Consider the following 14,958-nt stretch of genomic DNA (forward strand, 5'->3'; position numbering starts at 1 on the left):
AACAGATACCCCTCCGTTGTGGTTGCACCTACGGTACGGCCATCTGAATCGCTGAGGCACACAAGTCTCCCCACCAACGGCAAGGTTCATGGTTCATCAGGGGGGGGGGGAGGGTCTTTAACATAGTCCCATAAATAGATGCGGATTTGAACACATGCGACTCTTTTTTTATGGGACTCTTTAACATAGTCCCATAAAAAAAGAGTCGCACGTGTTCAGGTCCGCATCTATGTTGTAAGTAGGCTGTTTAGGTTTTCTTATTGGCAACGCCATGTAGCGCTCTGTATGAAAATCACTGGCTGTGCTGTGTGCAGTCTGTGGCTATTTTGCATTGTTGTCTGCCATTGTAGTGTTGGGCAGCTGGATGTTAACAGCGCATAGCGTTCGATAGTTGGAGGTGAGCTGCCAGCAGTGGTGGATGTGGGGAGAGAGATGGCGGAGTTTTGAAATTTGGAAGACTGGATGTCATGAACTGCTATATACATTATGACTTTTGAACACTATTGAGGTAAATATATTGTTTGTTCTCTATCAAAATCTTTCATTTGCTAACTATGCCTATTAGTAGTTAGTGCCTTCAGTAGTTTGAATCTTTTATTTAGCTGGCAGTAGTGGCGCTCGCTGTATTGCAGTAGTTCGAATAACGAAGATTTTTGGTGAGGTAAGTGATTTGTGAAAGGTATAGGTTAATGTTAGTCAGGGCCATTCATTTGTAGGGATTTTTGAAAGTCAGATTGCGTTGCGCTGAAAATATTGTGTGTCAGTTTAAGCACAGTCATGATTAATTGTTCAAAGGGCACGTTTCATATGTCGACCCTTAGCCGAGGATACCTCACTGGAATCTTCTGATTTTTTCTTGTAGTTTGTGTAATTAGTGTAGCTTTTGTTTATTGCTAGCGCGTAATTATAGAGAGAATTTCCTTTGTAGTTGTAGCTTTTCATTGTTGTACACAGTTGTGGCATGCATGTAGATTTGCACCAAGTATTTCGCAGCTGCGCTTGCAATTAACTAGATATTATTTTCAATGCTATGTTAATGTTTTTTGTTATTTTGCTCTTCAAATTGTACTTTTCTGTGTTGTCGTGTGAAATATTGTGACAATAATGGGGTGTGAAAAACGTAATACTAGGCTTCAAAGTAAACTGAGAAATGACAGTGAAGACGAAAGCAGTGTGTTCGCGCCGCAGAGTAATGAATTAACTAATGTTCAAAGTAGTAACTTGGCAATTGTGCATAGGGAAATGGAGCGGGCTGCAAATAATGGTGTAGGCAGTGAAAGAATTAGTGAACAGGGAAGCATTATTGATCGATCGGTCGGCAACAGCTCGCCTCAGGAATCCGAAATGACAGAATATAATATTGCAAATACTGTAGACTCAGGTTTTGGGTCCTCGCCGTTTTCTCAAATGAGTCAAGACACATTTTCTGCTTGTCAAAACGTGAATGTTGCCGGTGAAAATGCACTGCCAAAAAGCATAGAGAAACACATTCCAGACACTAATACATTATTATTGCAATTAATGCAACAAATGGAACAAAATCAGAGACAAACACATCAAAAGCTTCAAAAGTTAGACACAATGGAACAAAATCTTCGGAAGTTAGACACCACACTTGAACAAACACGTGAAGATTCAACTACTGAGTTACATAACAATGAATCGAAATGTCAAAAAGTCTGTAATGACGTAACAACACAAATTTGTGAGCATTTTCAACCTATTTTTTCGCGGCATGAAAATGCATTACAGAATCACGAAGCAGCCATAAAAGAACTGCAAACCATTGATTATGAAGATCATGAGACTTTGTGGGCTAAAATTGACTCAGTTGCATCTACCGATTCGTTTACGCAACTTGCAAAAACTCAGGAAAACTTAAAGGACACAGTAGATTCAATTTCAACACAAATGGACACTCTGAAACTTGGTTCAGAAAAACACACTGAGGAAATGTGTTCACTATCGGAGAAAGTAGCCGAACTTTCGGATCAGTTCACTAACTTATCTACGAAGGTGGATGATAATCTGAATGACACAAAACCGGTAGTCTTTAATGACACAGAAGAGTGCGAACAAATTAGGAAATTCAAACGAAATCAGAATCAAATTAATACGCAACACCAAAGAGAAATCCGGGAAGTACAAGATCAGCTGACTCAGGTAATACAAGAATTACGTATTTCAGAGGCCACTCGCGCTCCAATACGGGAAGAGGGACATAGAAATACGGAACAGCCACAAAATAATAACTCAGGGCACTTCGGAAATTATGAAAGAAATTGGCAAGGTACACCGAATTTTGAGATGGAACCGCCGAAACTACGTAACAATGACCGACATGCGACTCGCCGACATTATTATTTTGACTATAAGCTGTTTATTACTACACGTAAATTCAAAACATTTAAGAATTCTGGCAACGGCATTCATCCACAAGCATGGCTCCATCAATTCTCTCATTGTTTTCCTCCCAACTGGTCATTAGAGCACAGATTAGATTTTATGTGTGGCTACTTAGAGAATGAACCAGCTGTAAGAATGCGATCGGTCATTCACGATTGTCAGAGTGAAGCAGAATTTTATCATGCCATCCTCTCAGCGTATTGGTCTCAAGCTACACAAGACCGAGTAAAACATAGCATCATAATGATGAAACGTTTCGAACAATCTGAATTTTCCAGTCTTATGAAATATTTTGAAGACATGTTGCATCTTTCAAACCCATACAGCCCCACAGAACTCATCCGCATTTGCTTAATCAAACTTCCTGAACATTTACAACATATTATTTTAGCAGGACGTTGCAAAGACGACATTGAAGCTTTTCAGGGACGTTACAAGAACTGGAAATTGACACTGACAATCGCGGAACGCGAAAACAGGAGCACAACCATTATAGGTCACATCTGTCACAATTCCGCAATGATAGAAATAATACACAAGGTTATTCTTATAACGTAAATCGTGACCAAAACAGACACCACTCGTATGACAACCGTTGGCAGAGTAGTAATAATTACAGGGAAAGATCACCTCTCCGCGGTAATGATTATCACAGAGACAATCAGAGAAACAGACAATATGGGAACCAAAATAATTATTATCAAGGGAGACAGAATAACTCCAGATGCAACGGTCCAGCGCAGAGTTAAGATTCAGGGAGAAATTCTCCACCTCGTGACCGACAAGAAAGAAACTATGGAATCTACCGACATGACGACAGACGATATGATCGTAACGACAGACCTGAATTGCATCAGAACTGGCGGGATTCTAACAGAGCAGGGCCCTCTCGACAATGTGAATTTGTAGAAGTTAGGTCTCCAAATCCCAATAACGACGCGCGCCAACAAAGACACAATAGGCAATGACTCATACCGCTGGCAGCCACAAAACGTACTTATGAAACTGACGATGCAGCTGCCGTAGCTAGTAATTACGTAAAAATGGAAGACATTAGGGACATCTTACTCCAGGAACACGACGTAAAACACAACAACATTGCATATCCTGTGATTCACATTACTGTAAATGACGTAAAATTTACGGCAGTACTTGACTCTGGCAGTCCCATTTCAGTAATTAGTGAAACAGCTTTTAGCAAATGTAACAAATCGAACGATTGCCCCACACTTCCGTTACGTAAGATTAAATTACAAGGTGCAATCATTGGAAAAAGTGTAGATGTTCGCCAACAAACCAACTTAGAATTCTTTTGTCAAAGCCACAGCTTCTCTATGAACTTTCTTATTGTTCCATTATTGTCGACGGAAATTATACTGGGAGTAGACTTTTTGAATGAATACAAAGCAATCTTAAACTTTCACGATGCTGAAATAAGTTTAGAGAAAGAAGGTAAGTCAATAGCTTTGAAATTTGAAGACTGGCTCTCAAACCATGACGAGGAAATTAATCGGCTTCACCTTCTGTTAGACAACAGTTCGGAATTTTCTAGGGAACTAGACACTAACAATCACTCTGCAAGTACTGACAGGGGTGATATCGACGGGATATTTGAAACTAATGAGTTAATTCAGAATAAAATTCAAACAATTGAGAATTGTAATGACACTGATAGGCAGGACCTTTTTGAGATTTTACAAGCACATTCCACAGTTTTTACTCACAAAACAGGAACAATCAAGGGATTTCAATACCAATTTCGTGTTCGTGAGCATACTAAATTTTGTGTTAGACCATATGTAATTCCAGCACATTATAGGGACCGTGTTAGAACAGAAATACAGTCTATGCTTGACGAGGGCATTATTGAGCCTGCAGTAAGCTCATACAGCAATCCATTACATGTTGTTGAGAAGAAAAATGGATCGATCAGGCTTGTCTTAGATTCGAGACAAATCAATACTATCATTATTCCTGAAACAGACAGGCCGCAAACGTTGGAAGAACTTCATCAAAAATTTAATGGTGTAAAAGTGTTGTCTTCCATTGATCTCAGATCCAGCTTCTACCAGATCGAACTTCATCCAGAATGTAGAAAATACACAGCTTTCCTTTGTTTCGGCGTTTATCAGTTTCGGAAACTTCCTTTTGGTTTGAACATTTCTTCGGCAGCATTCATTCGCGGGCTAAATTCCATACTACCTGAGTTCTTAAAACGTCACATTACCTTATATGTGGACGATATTCTAATAGCAGAAGCTTCATGGGAACAACATAATCGCATCCTCAACAGTTTGTTACGTATTTTTGCAAAATCTGGAATTACAGTTAACTTGGAAAAGTATGAATTCGGTCGGTCAAATGTGAGGTTTTTGGGACATATTATTTCTTCTGAAGGCATTCAGCCGGATCCTGAAAAGTTAGAAGCAATCAGAGCCATTCCAGTTCCATCCACAAAAAAACAAGTCCGCAGTTTTCTAGGTCTCGTAAATTTTTACCGTCGTTTTCTGAATATGCAAATTCTTGTTACACCAAAACTTTGTTCTCTCACTGGAAAAAATACTATTTGGAACTGGGACGAATAAGCACAGTTGGAATTCAATTGTTTGAAAGAATCGCTACTTAACGCGCCAATACTAGCTCATCCAGATCTGTCACAAGATTTCTGCCTTAGCACGGATTCTTCTAAAGTCGGTTACTGAATTAGAAGCTTTAGCTATCGTTTGGGCATTTAACAAATTCCGTTTCTTTCTTTCTGGTAAGCACGTAAAAGTATACAGTGATCATCGTGCATTACAATTTCTTATGTCGTCAAAATTAAATCATGACAGGTTAAAACGTTGGGCATTGTTTCTGCAAGAATTCTACTTCACAATAGGCTACATTCCCGGCAAGGAGAACATTGTTGCGGACGCACTGTCACGCGCACCAGCTGGGCTTGAGAAAAGTAACACAGAAGGCAACCTCGAGAAAAATTTCAGTATTTTTTACATTCAGAAAGTCGCCTTTGAAAACTTCAAATACCACATCTTTAAAGGACATTGCTCATGAACAAGATAAAGATCCGATTTGGAATGACATCAAGAGCAAATGGCACGAAAAGACACACACACAGATTCGGCATTATTATCTGGTTAGAAACAACATACTGTTCAAACGCTGCACTGTTGATGACAAGCTATGGGTACTTTGCATTCCTGACGATTTTGTTAATAAGCTCATTTGGTACATTCATTTCAGCTATGCACATTTTGGCCCACGAAAATGTTACCATATTCTTCGAACGACTTGTTATTTTAACAATATGGAAAAGAGAATTCGAAGAGTCTTGTCTATTTGTAAACTTTGTCAAAAGGCGAAACCATCTACTATCTCCCATCGTGCTCCGCTGTTTCCTATCATTCCTTCTAAATTAAAAGAATTTGCTGCTGTTGATCTCTTGGGACCGCTTGTCAGAACATCTAATGGATTTTCGTACGTTCTAGTCGCTGTTGAACTTACTTCAAAATTTGTTTCTTTTGCACCGTTACGTAAAGCCACTGGACGGTCTGTATCCAACGCCTTTGTTAAAAATTTCTTACATGAAGTTGGATACGTTAGTAAAGTCATTTCAGATAATGGACCGCAATTCAGATCTGCTGTTTGGGCACGCATGCTTCGGAATCATAAAATCAAACCTGTTTTTATTTCATTGTATTCACCACATTGTAACCCCTCCGAACGGATTATGAAAGAAATCAATAAGCTTTGCAGACTTTATTGTCACAGAAAGCATCAGCATTGGGACAGATATTTACACTTATTTCAAAACGTGCTGAATGAAATGCCTCATGACTCCACTGCTTTACCACCTACTCTTGTACTGAAGAATGAAGAACCACCGAACAGAATCAGAGAGCTTGTACCTTTCCCGAATATACGTAAACTTTGACGCAAAGCCATAATTGATTTGGCTATTATAAATATAAAATCTGCAGCAGACAAAAGGAGAAAACTACACGGTAAAGCAAATGCAAAGGAATTATATATTGGTCAGAAAGTTCTCATTAAAGCTCATTCATTGTCACATAAGAAGAAACACTTCAGTCACAAATTCTTTCTAGTTTACAATGGACCTTACAGAATCCGACGTATACCACATGATAATTGCGTTGAAGTTGAAACTCTGCATACTAGGAAGAGTAAAGGTTTACACCACATTTCACATGTAAAACCGTTTATTGAAAGTTTATCTGCTTTTTAACTTTGCCTTTGCCATATAACTTTTCACTTTACATTGCTAGTATGCTTTGTCAGACTTAGAATCTGTTAACATGCAACAATGTTTGAAGTTAAATATCCAGTCAAGAACCAAGAGAACTTATTGTAACAGAAATTACGAATGCATTGTTATAGTGAACAGACATCACAGTGTTATTGTGTGTGTACTTTCTTGCTTGTTAGTTGCACGATGACGTAACGACTATAAGGCTTACATACTTAGAACATATACTGGTACTGCTAATGAGATTTTAATGCAACATTTTGGTTTACTTGAAAATACATTCTGAGAAAGCATGCTTGGATAGGATTTTTTTGGTGGAAACAAATGTTGAAATAAGACGAAAGATCTATGGAATGAAGTTTTGGGTTGTACTGCAGTATCAAATTTTACACTGAAAACAAACCCTGTCCTTTCCTCCTGTGTTATTCTGCAATGTGTTTGTATACTCTTGTGTATTTATGTTCTTCCTGTCTTTATATGTTTATCTGATAAGACTTATGTTGTAGAATTTTTCTAATACTCAGCAACATGAACTATGATGAGGAATACTGTTATCCTCAAATATAATTTGCATTAATAATATGTTATTTACTTTGTAAAGATATTATTCATTATTTATTCTGTTTTGTTTTAATGCTCATGTGTGAAGTTGATGTTTCAAAAGTTATTCTGATCTTTTGTGTATTTACTTATGTCATAATTCCTGTAACACTGATGTATATGTTTATTTCTATTATTTTGTAAAGCCCCTATTACTGCAAATGTTATCTGTATTATTATGTTTTTAATGATGTATTTTGTACCGTTGTTATTGTATTCTTATGTTATAAAATTGTAATTGATACCAGTTCATCATATTATTAACTTGTAAGTTACATTTCACTGCACACGTTTCTGTTGGTCATAGTATATGGACAATATGTGAGAAGTAGGGACTGTTAGTGTTTGCTCGTGTGTTAATAATTCAGTAAGGGACTGGATAACAGCATTGCTGGTTCTAAGGACAATTCCAAAAACCTTGTGAGTGCACAAGTGGTGGTTATGGACTTGCTATATTATCCACAAGACTCTTCAATGGTGATTGTGCACCTGCACAGTCACAATAGATGGCTGCTGGCCATCTCTACAAGGACTACAGTGGGTCTGCATCTTTGATGACCCACTAATACCATTATTTCTACAAGGACTACAGTGGGTCTACACCTTTGCTGACTTACCAATACCATAATCTCTACCAGGACTACAGTGGGTCTGCTCTGTGATGACCTACCTACCAATAGTCTTCAAAACTGTCGAATGACTCTGTTGTGGGTTTGCTCTGTTGTGGCTCATTACTTGTCTGCATGTCAAGAGTCAGCACTGTCTTTCCGTTGGAAGGACAACACTACTTCTTCAAGACTGCATGGAAATCCACTACTTCCATGTGCATTTTCTTTTACTGCTCAGACTTTGAGAAAAACACTGCCATTTTACTGTGATGAATGATCAGGACTGTCTTTATGGACTGTGAGAAAATTTTATCTTTTGACCAACATTGTATCAATAAGTGTGTGCATTTGATTTCTTTGTTATTGTAATTGTGAGAAATTTTAACAAATATGTATTGGCCAGTGCCCAAAAAAATTGTAAAATTTTTTGTGGGAAACATGGGGGCTATGTAAGTAGGCTGTTTAGGTTTTCTTATTGGAAACGCCACGTAGCGCTCTGTATGAAAATCACTGGCTGTGCTGTGTGCAGTCTGTGGCTAGTTTGCATTGTTGTCTGCCATTGTAGTGTTGGGCAGCTGGATGTTAACAGCGCATAGCGTTCGGCAGTTGGAGGTGAGCCGCCAGCAGTGGTGGATGTGGGGAGAGAGATGGCGGAGTTTTGAAATTTGTAAGACTGGATGTCATGAACTGCTATATATATGACCTTTGAACACTATTGAGGTAAATACATTGTTTGTTCTCTATCAAAATCTTTCATTTGCTAACTATGCCTATTAGTAGTTAGTGCCTTCAGTAGTTTGAATCTTTTATTTAGCTGGCAGTAGTGGCGCTCGCTATATTGCAGTAGTTCGAATAACGAAGATTTTTGGTGAGGTAAGTGATTTGTGAAAGGTATAGGTTAATGTTAGTCAGGGCCATTCTTTTGTAGGGATTTTTGAAAGTCAGATTGCGTTGCGCTGAAAATATTGTGTGTCAGTTTAAGCACAGTCATGTACAGGGCTATTACAAATGATTGAAGCGATTTCATAAATTCACTGTAGCTCCATTCATTGACATATGGTCACGACACACTACAGATACGTAGAAAAACTGATAAAGTTTTGTTCGGCTGAAGCCGCACTTCAGGTTTCTGCCGCCAGAGCGATCGAGAGCGCAGTGAGACAAAATGGCGAAAGGAGCCGAGAAAGCGTATGTCGTGCTTGAAATGCACTCTCATCATTCAGTCATTACTGTGCAACGACACTTCAGGACGAAGTTCAACAAAGATCCACCAACTACTAACTCCATTCAGCGATGGTATGCGCGGTTTAAAGCTTCTGGATGCCTCTGTAAGGGGCAAGTTTCACGCGTGTATCTGGACATGCTGGAAAATTGGCTCATACCACAACTGGAGACCGACAGCGCCGTCTTCATCTTTCAACAGGATGGTGCTCCACCGCACTTCCATCATGACGTTCGGCATTTCTTAAACAGGAGATTGGAAAACCGATGGATCGGTAGTGGTGGAGATCATGATCAGCAATTCATGTCATGGCCTCCACGCTCTCCCGACTAAACCCCATGCGATTTCTTTCTGTGGGGTTATGTGAAAGATTCAGTGTTTAAACCTCCTCTACCAAGAAACGTGCCAGAACTGCGAGCTCGCATCAACGATGCTTTCGAACTCAATGATGGGGACATGCTGCGCTGAGTGTGGGAGGAACTTGATTATCGGCTTGATGTCTGCCGAATCACTAAAGGGGCACATATCGAACATTTGTGAATGCCTAAAAACACTTTTTGAGTTTTTGTATGTGTGTGCAAAGCATTGTGAAAATATCTCAAATAATAAAGTTATTGTAGAGCTGTGAAATCGCTTCAATCATTTGTAATAACCCTGTATAATTGTTCAAAGGGGACGTTTCAATGTGACGATGCTGTGGTAGGTATGATTTGACGATGCCATTACGGCTTTATCACTTTAGGACATGGTCGTTACTGACTGAAACCGGTCATCGTCGAAAGAATTAATTTTGTGATCAAAGACTGGAATAAAAAATATTTTTTTCTTTTACTTTTCCGACATTTCCTACAACTGTGTGGGAACAGACAATCGCTGTTTTCGGGACAAAGTTTGACGCAGTTTCCCCATAACAATCCAAGCAATTTCTAGTGATGTGATTCGGCAGCAGATGGTACTCCCAACAGAGATCCAAACAATTTTCAACGGTACTCAACCTAGGAATCAAATCACGCCGCGTAAGACTACCAAATGGTTCAAATGGCTATGAGCACTATGGGACTTAACATCTATGGTCATCAGTCCCCTAGAACTTAGAACAACTTAAACCAAACTAACCTAAGAACAGCACACAACACCCATTCACCACGAGGCAGAGAAAATCCCTGACCCCGCCGGGAATCGAACCCGGGAACCCGGGCGTGGGAAGCGAGATCGCAACCGCACGACCACGAGCTGCGGACAGAGACTACCACTACTGGAAACTGTTGCTGCTTAGGTCATCTCTATGAGAGTACTGAAATAAATATTTTTTACCACTTATTGTGCGTCAGTGCTGTCACTCGATCAAGAGTCTTTTTCACAGATTACCTCACATCGCTGTAAATGAAGACGATACCTTGCTCCATGGCAGTCGCGCGTTCGATATACAGGGTGAAGAAAAATTCGCCCACGCCGACTTAACAACGCGATTCCTCACATATTAACAATATAAATGTCTCCACAAAATTTCCCTCTGTGCGTATTTCCGGCAGTAAGTGGACCTCAAAGATTGTCAGTCTGGCAACACTGAAATCCCATGTACAGTAACTACGTATGTTAGCGTATAAGAGCAGTGACGTGTAGTGGATAGCGTTTTGGGTTAGCATGCGGGATATGGAGGGTTGGATTCTTGATAGAAGCGAATTTGTTTTTATTTGCCAAATGTAGTCCGCTTGGTACGTCTTAATCGTCATACAGCGATTACAGTGAGTCTTCTGCAAAACATTCGCTCTTGCATACTGGGAACACATAAGTGAAAGTAGAATCGTTTTCATTGGTCAGCTTTTAAAGAGGCATTTTGCACATCGTGGATAAGAATAGTTTCGCACCACTGCATCTATTACGTTCCAAACCTGTTTTCTGTGTATCCTCCCCCAATGGTCCTATCGATTAGTACCAACTATTATTATTACCACGTTCATATCCAGTACTTTTTGTTGGGAATGTACTGCTTCAACGTCGGATACGTGCGGCTCAAGAAAACGTATATACTACATTATTATATGACAGAATGAAATTCGCAAATAAAAAGAGCACGCCTCGACCCAAAATGGAACCCTTGATCTGCATGCTAACTCAAAACGCTATTCAGTGCAGCACCTGCATAGTGCTAGTTACATCTGCTGACAGATGTAGTTACCGTACATATGATTACGGTGTTCCAAGATTGACAATCTTTAATGTACATTTGCTGCCGGAAATATACGCAGGACGAAATTTTGTAACAAACATCTTTGCATTACTAGTACGTCAGAAATCGTGCTGTGAAGTCAGAGTGAGCGAATTTTTGTTCACCCTGTATATCGCTTGCAAGCGTTCTTCGAAATTACTGGTGACTGTAAATACTTAGAATACGTATCATTGAGTTATTCCCTGCGTTTCACTTTTTCAGTGAGACAATGGTTGTGAGAAAGCATACGACTGACTAAATGTAAGGTTTCTTCTACTAATTTTTACTACTAATTATTTACTACTAAATTTTTACTACTCGTGCCTCAGAAGGAACGCACACATTGTCAGTTAAACATAGAAGTTGCAAGTACGAAGCACTTCAGCACGAGAATAAATTATTCAAACGTCTCGTACTGTGCGCAATAAGACCGTAATTGGAATTTAACTGAAAGCGAATCTGACTATTCTCTACAATACAAAACTTTAAATTCCTCCGAAGTTTATTTTTAATAACTCCAGTCGCTGCAAAGTAAGTTGTAATCTACCCGTTCCTAGGTACAAACTCAAAATGAAACAGTGAGCTGATAATATAACACACCAATTTGTAAACGAACGTTCCCTGCTAATGAAATGAAAAGAAATACAATGTATATATTTTTCTGTGCCTTATTTACGACACGATACATCCTAACTAAGATTTCCATCGTGCTTCTGCAATGAAATTTCCAACAGGCCTGAACAGTTGTCACATACAAAATGAGAAGCTTTCATCTCGAACGCTACCAGACACGATTTTTTTGACGTCCTATAATGAGATATGAACAGTTACTGCTATTTATACAGAGGTGAGCACATTCGGTAATACCAAACAATACACTAAACCTATTCATTCCAGTTGCTATTAATTCCCTTTAAAATTGCCAGTTATTTTATGAAACCCTTACGCATATGACTTACGTCTCAAAGAAAAAAGACTGTCAATTAAAAAAAAGCATATTGCGTAATCGTTAGTAGAGGCTTTGCTACTATTTCAATACTTACAGTGATATACTAGTCCGGCAGCTCATTACTCCAGGAGCCAAATTCCACCTGAAGCAGCAAATTAATGTAGAAATCAGCATTACAAACTATAACACGCCATTACCACGCGTGTCACCCAGGAACCTGGTCTAGCAAATCAACCGACTCTAAGGGGTCGAGAGATATATTACTTATTTCCAGTTTACACGAAAGGAAACGAGTGGTACGAAGATGAGAAATTCGGATTCGCATTGCAGGTTTATTGCAGACATACGTCAGTCTGACAACTAACTGGCAGCAGAATATCTCTGACTGATTGTCTGACTGATTGTTAATCGTTTTATACTCTTAGTTCCAACAATAACATCACCGGAATATTTCATCAGAGAAGCAGTGTCATTCAGAGAATACAAATTTTCACGCTAGTATTTCTAAAAGACATTTCAAGGCGCGATAATATGGTCAATAGAGAGTTTTCTTTTGAGTCCAACAAAAATGCCAATACGGTGCAGCCTAGTCAAATTTCACACCAATCCTGGAGAAAGCGCTAGTCGTAATCATATATTTAAATTGTATTACTTTTCGCCAGTAGCATGTTTATTTAATTCGTAGATACCAGCGATGCACTCCATTCCGGAGACACAGATATAGCCAATGCAAAAGTCGGCAGTTCGCCAACGGCCTTGCCGCAGTGGTAACACCGGTTCCCATCAGATCACCGAAGTTAAGCGCTGTCGGGCTGGGCTAGCACTTGGAGGGGTGACCATCCGGTCTGCCGAGTGCTGTTGGCAAGCGGGGTGCACTCAGCCCTTGTGAGGCAAACTGAGGAACTACTTGAATGAGAAGTAGCGGCTCCGGTCTCGGAAACTGGCAGACGGCCGGGAGAGCGGTGAGCAGAACACATGCCCCTCCATATCCGCATCCAGTGATGCCTGTGGGTTTAGGATGACACGGGAGCCGGTCGGTACCGTTGGGCCTTCATGGCATGTTCGAGAGGAGTTTGGTTCCTTAGTTTTTAAAAATCGGTAGTTTACATGGCACCAGTGGTATAATAATTATTATTGCTTCGACCTACAGTACTACACACTTCCTTGGAAAAAGGGCGTCTGATATTTTCGAGTAAAATGCTTTTAGATAAGCCGATAACGGCGGATAGAATAGTGAACTTTATATTTCGCAGAAACTGATAGAAACAGATGAAAGGGAACTCAGCTTAGAATTTGAGGTAGGAACGAGTGAAAAAATTAATGCAACTGAAAAGAGTTTTCTAAACCAAATATTTTTGTCCATTTTTTTTTTTTATTTTTACTCTTGCGCCGTTTCAGTGAAATTGTGTCTACCGCTTTCTGTTGTAAGCAGTACTCGGCTTTCTCGTCCATTTTGGAAGAACGTTTCAGATGAATGTCTTGACACACTGAGTCTTCGTTCACAGAGAGGGTAGTTTGTTTACTAACAGTTGTCTTCTTTCCCTTAAACCATGTTTTAATGCTGCAGCTATTTTTTTTAAATCGTGATGTAGTAAGTTCGGTTTATTTTTTAATTATAGTGGCGAAAAAACAAATGATCTACAGGTTATAATTTTCTCATTTTTATGAAGTTACACTAATTTTGGTTCATTTGTCAACTCTCATTATTTAGTGTTTGGTTGTGCTTTGCATAAAATTAGATTTACATCCTGCATATCCCAATAATGGCTCCAGTATGTCTGTCATTGTCCGCCATCTTACAGAAGGATCTAATATTACATTTATTATATTCTAGTTTCTTCTCGTACAAGCCAACTGACTTTCATTAAGTTTATGCCAAGAATTGAACAACACAGCTGAAAAGCGAACCTCTCCGTTCCCTACGCGGAACATTTGTAACTGACTATGAAGATCCTGCTGTAATTATTGTCGAATAACCGTAGGCAGAAGAACACTCTATAGCAAAAATTAACAAGTTTCACACGAGGTGTCTGTGCTTATGGTAAAAATTGTCACGGTTCACAAAAGTGGTCAATTTTCCAACCATTTCCATCCTTCCAAAAATCCCTAGTTGTTACGTGTAATTTCTTTCATTTGCAGAGAATCTGTCGCAAACGGAATACATTAAAAATTCCTTCATATAAAAAGGGACCAACACGTTGTCCGGAGCTTCAGCAACATTCTCTCACAAATTCAAAGGTCACGAAAAACATCCATACTGAAAAAATCAACTCAATGTGGTGCACCAAAGCGCACAAACAAGGTTGCTGTATCACACCTAAAGGCAAAACGCTCTACATTGCAATAGCAGCGAAACCCAGAAAATAAAGCGCCTACATCAGTGATTTCCGAGCTGGTCCCCACCGCCGATTACCGGTTGTTCCAGCTTTCGTTGTGGGCGGTAGGCGGTAGAGATTTTTTCCTTACGTTTTCATATAATTTTGAACTTAAGTATTTGGTAAGTAATTATTAACATAAACTTTAACTCGCTGTAAGTCTGCTCTATAACTTTTATAAAGTAAAGCTAATTTCCTGTTTCATAAATCACCATTACTGTGGCACCAATGGGAAGTAGAAAATTTTGCTACTAACATGGACACAAAAGTGGGCGCTACGTAAAAAATGTTTACTACACACGGTCTAGAGCATGCTGTTACTCCA

The 14,958-nt window shown here is 39.3% G+C and overlaps 1 pseudogene; it reads left to right on the top strand.

The window, feature by feature from the left end:
* The first annotated feature begins 13,004 nt into the window (after positions 1-13,004).
* Positions 13,005-13,122, top strand: LOC124796615 (annotated as a pseudogene).
* Positions 13,123-14,958: the final 1,836 nt, after the last annotated feature.

This window comes from Schistocerca piceifrons, chromosome 4 (assembly GCF_021461385.2).
Source record: "Schistocerca piceifrons isolate TAMUIC-IGC-003096 chromosome 4, iqSchPice1.1, whole genome shotgun sequence".
In the NCBI taxonomy this organism is placed as follows: Eukaryota; Metazoa; Arthropoda; class Insecta; order Orthoptera; family Acrididae; genus Schistocerca; species Schistocerca piceifrons.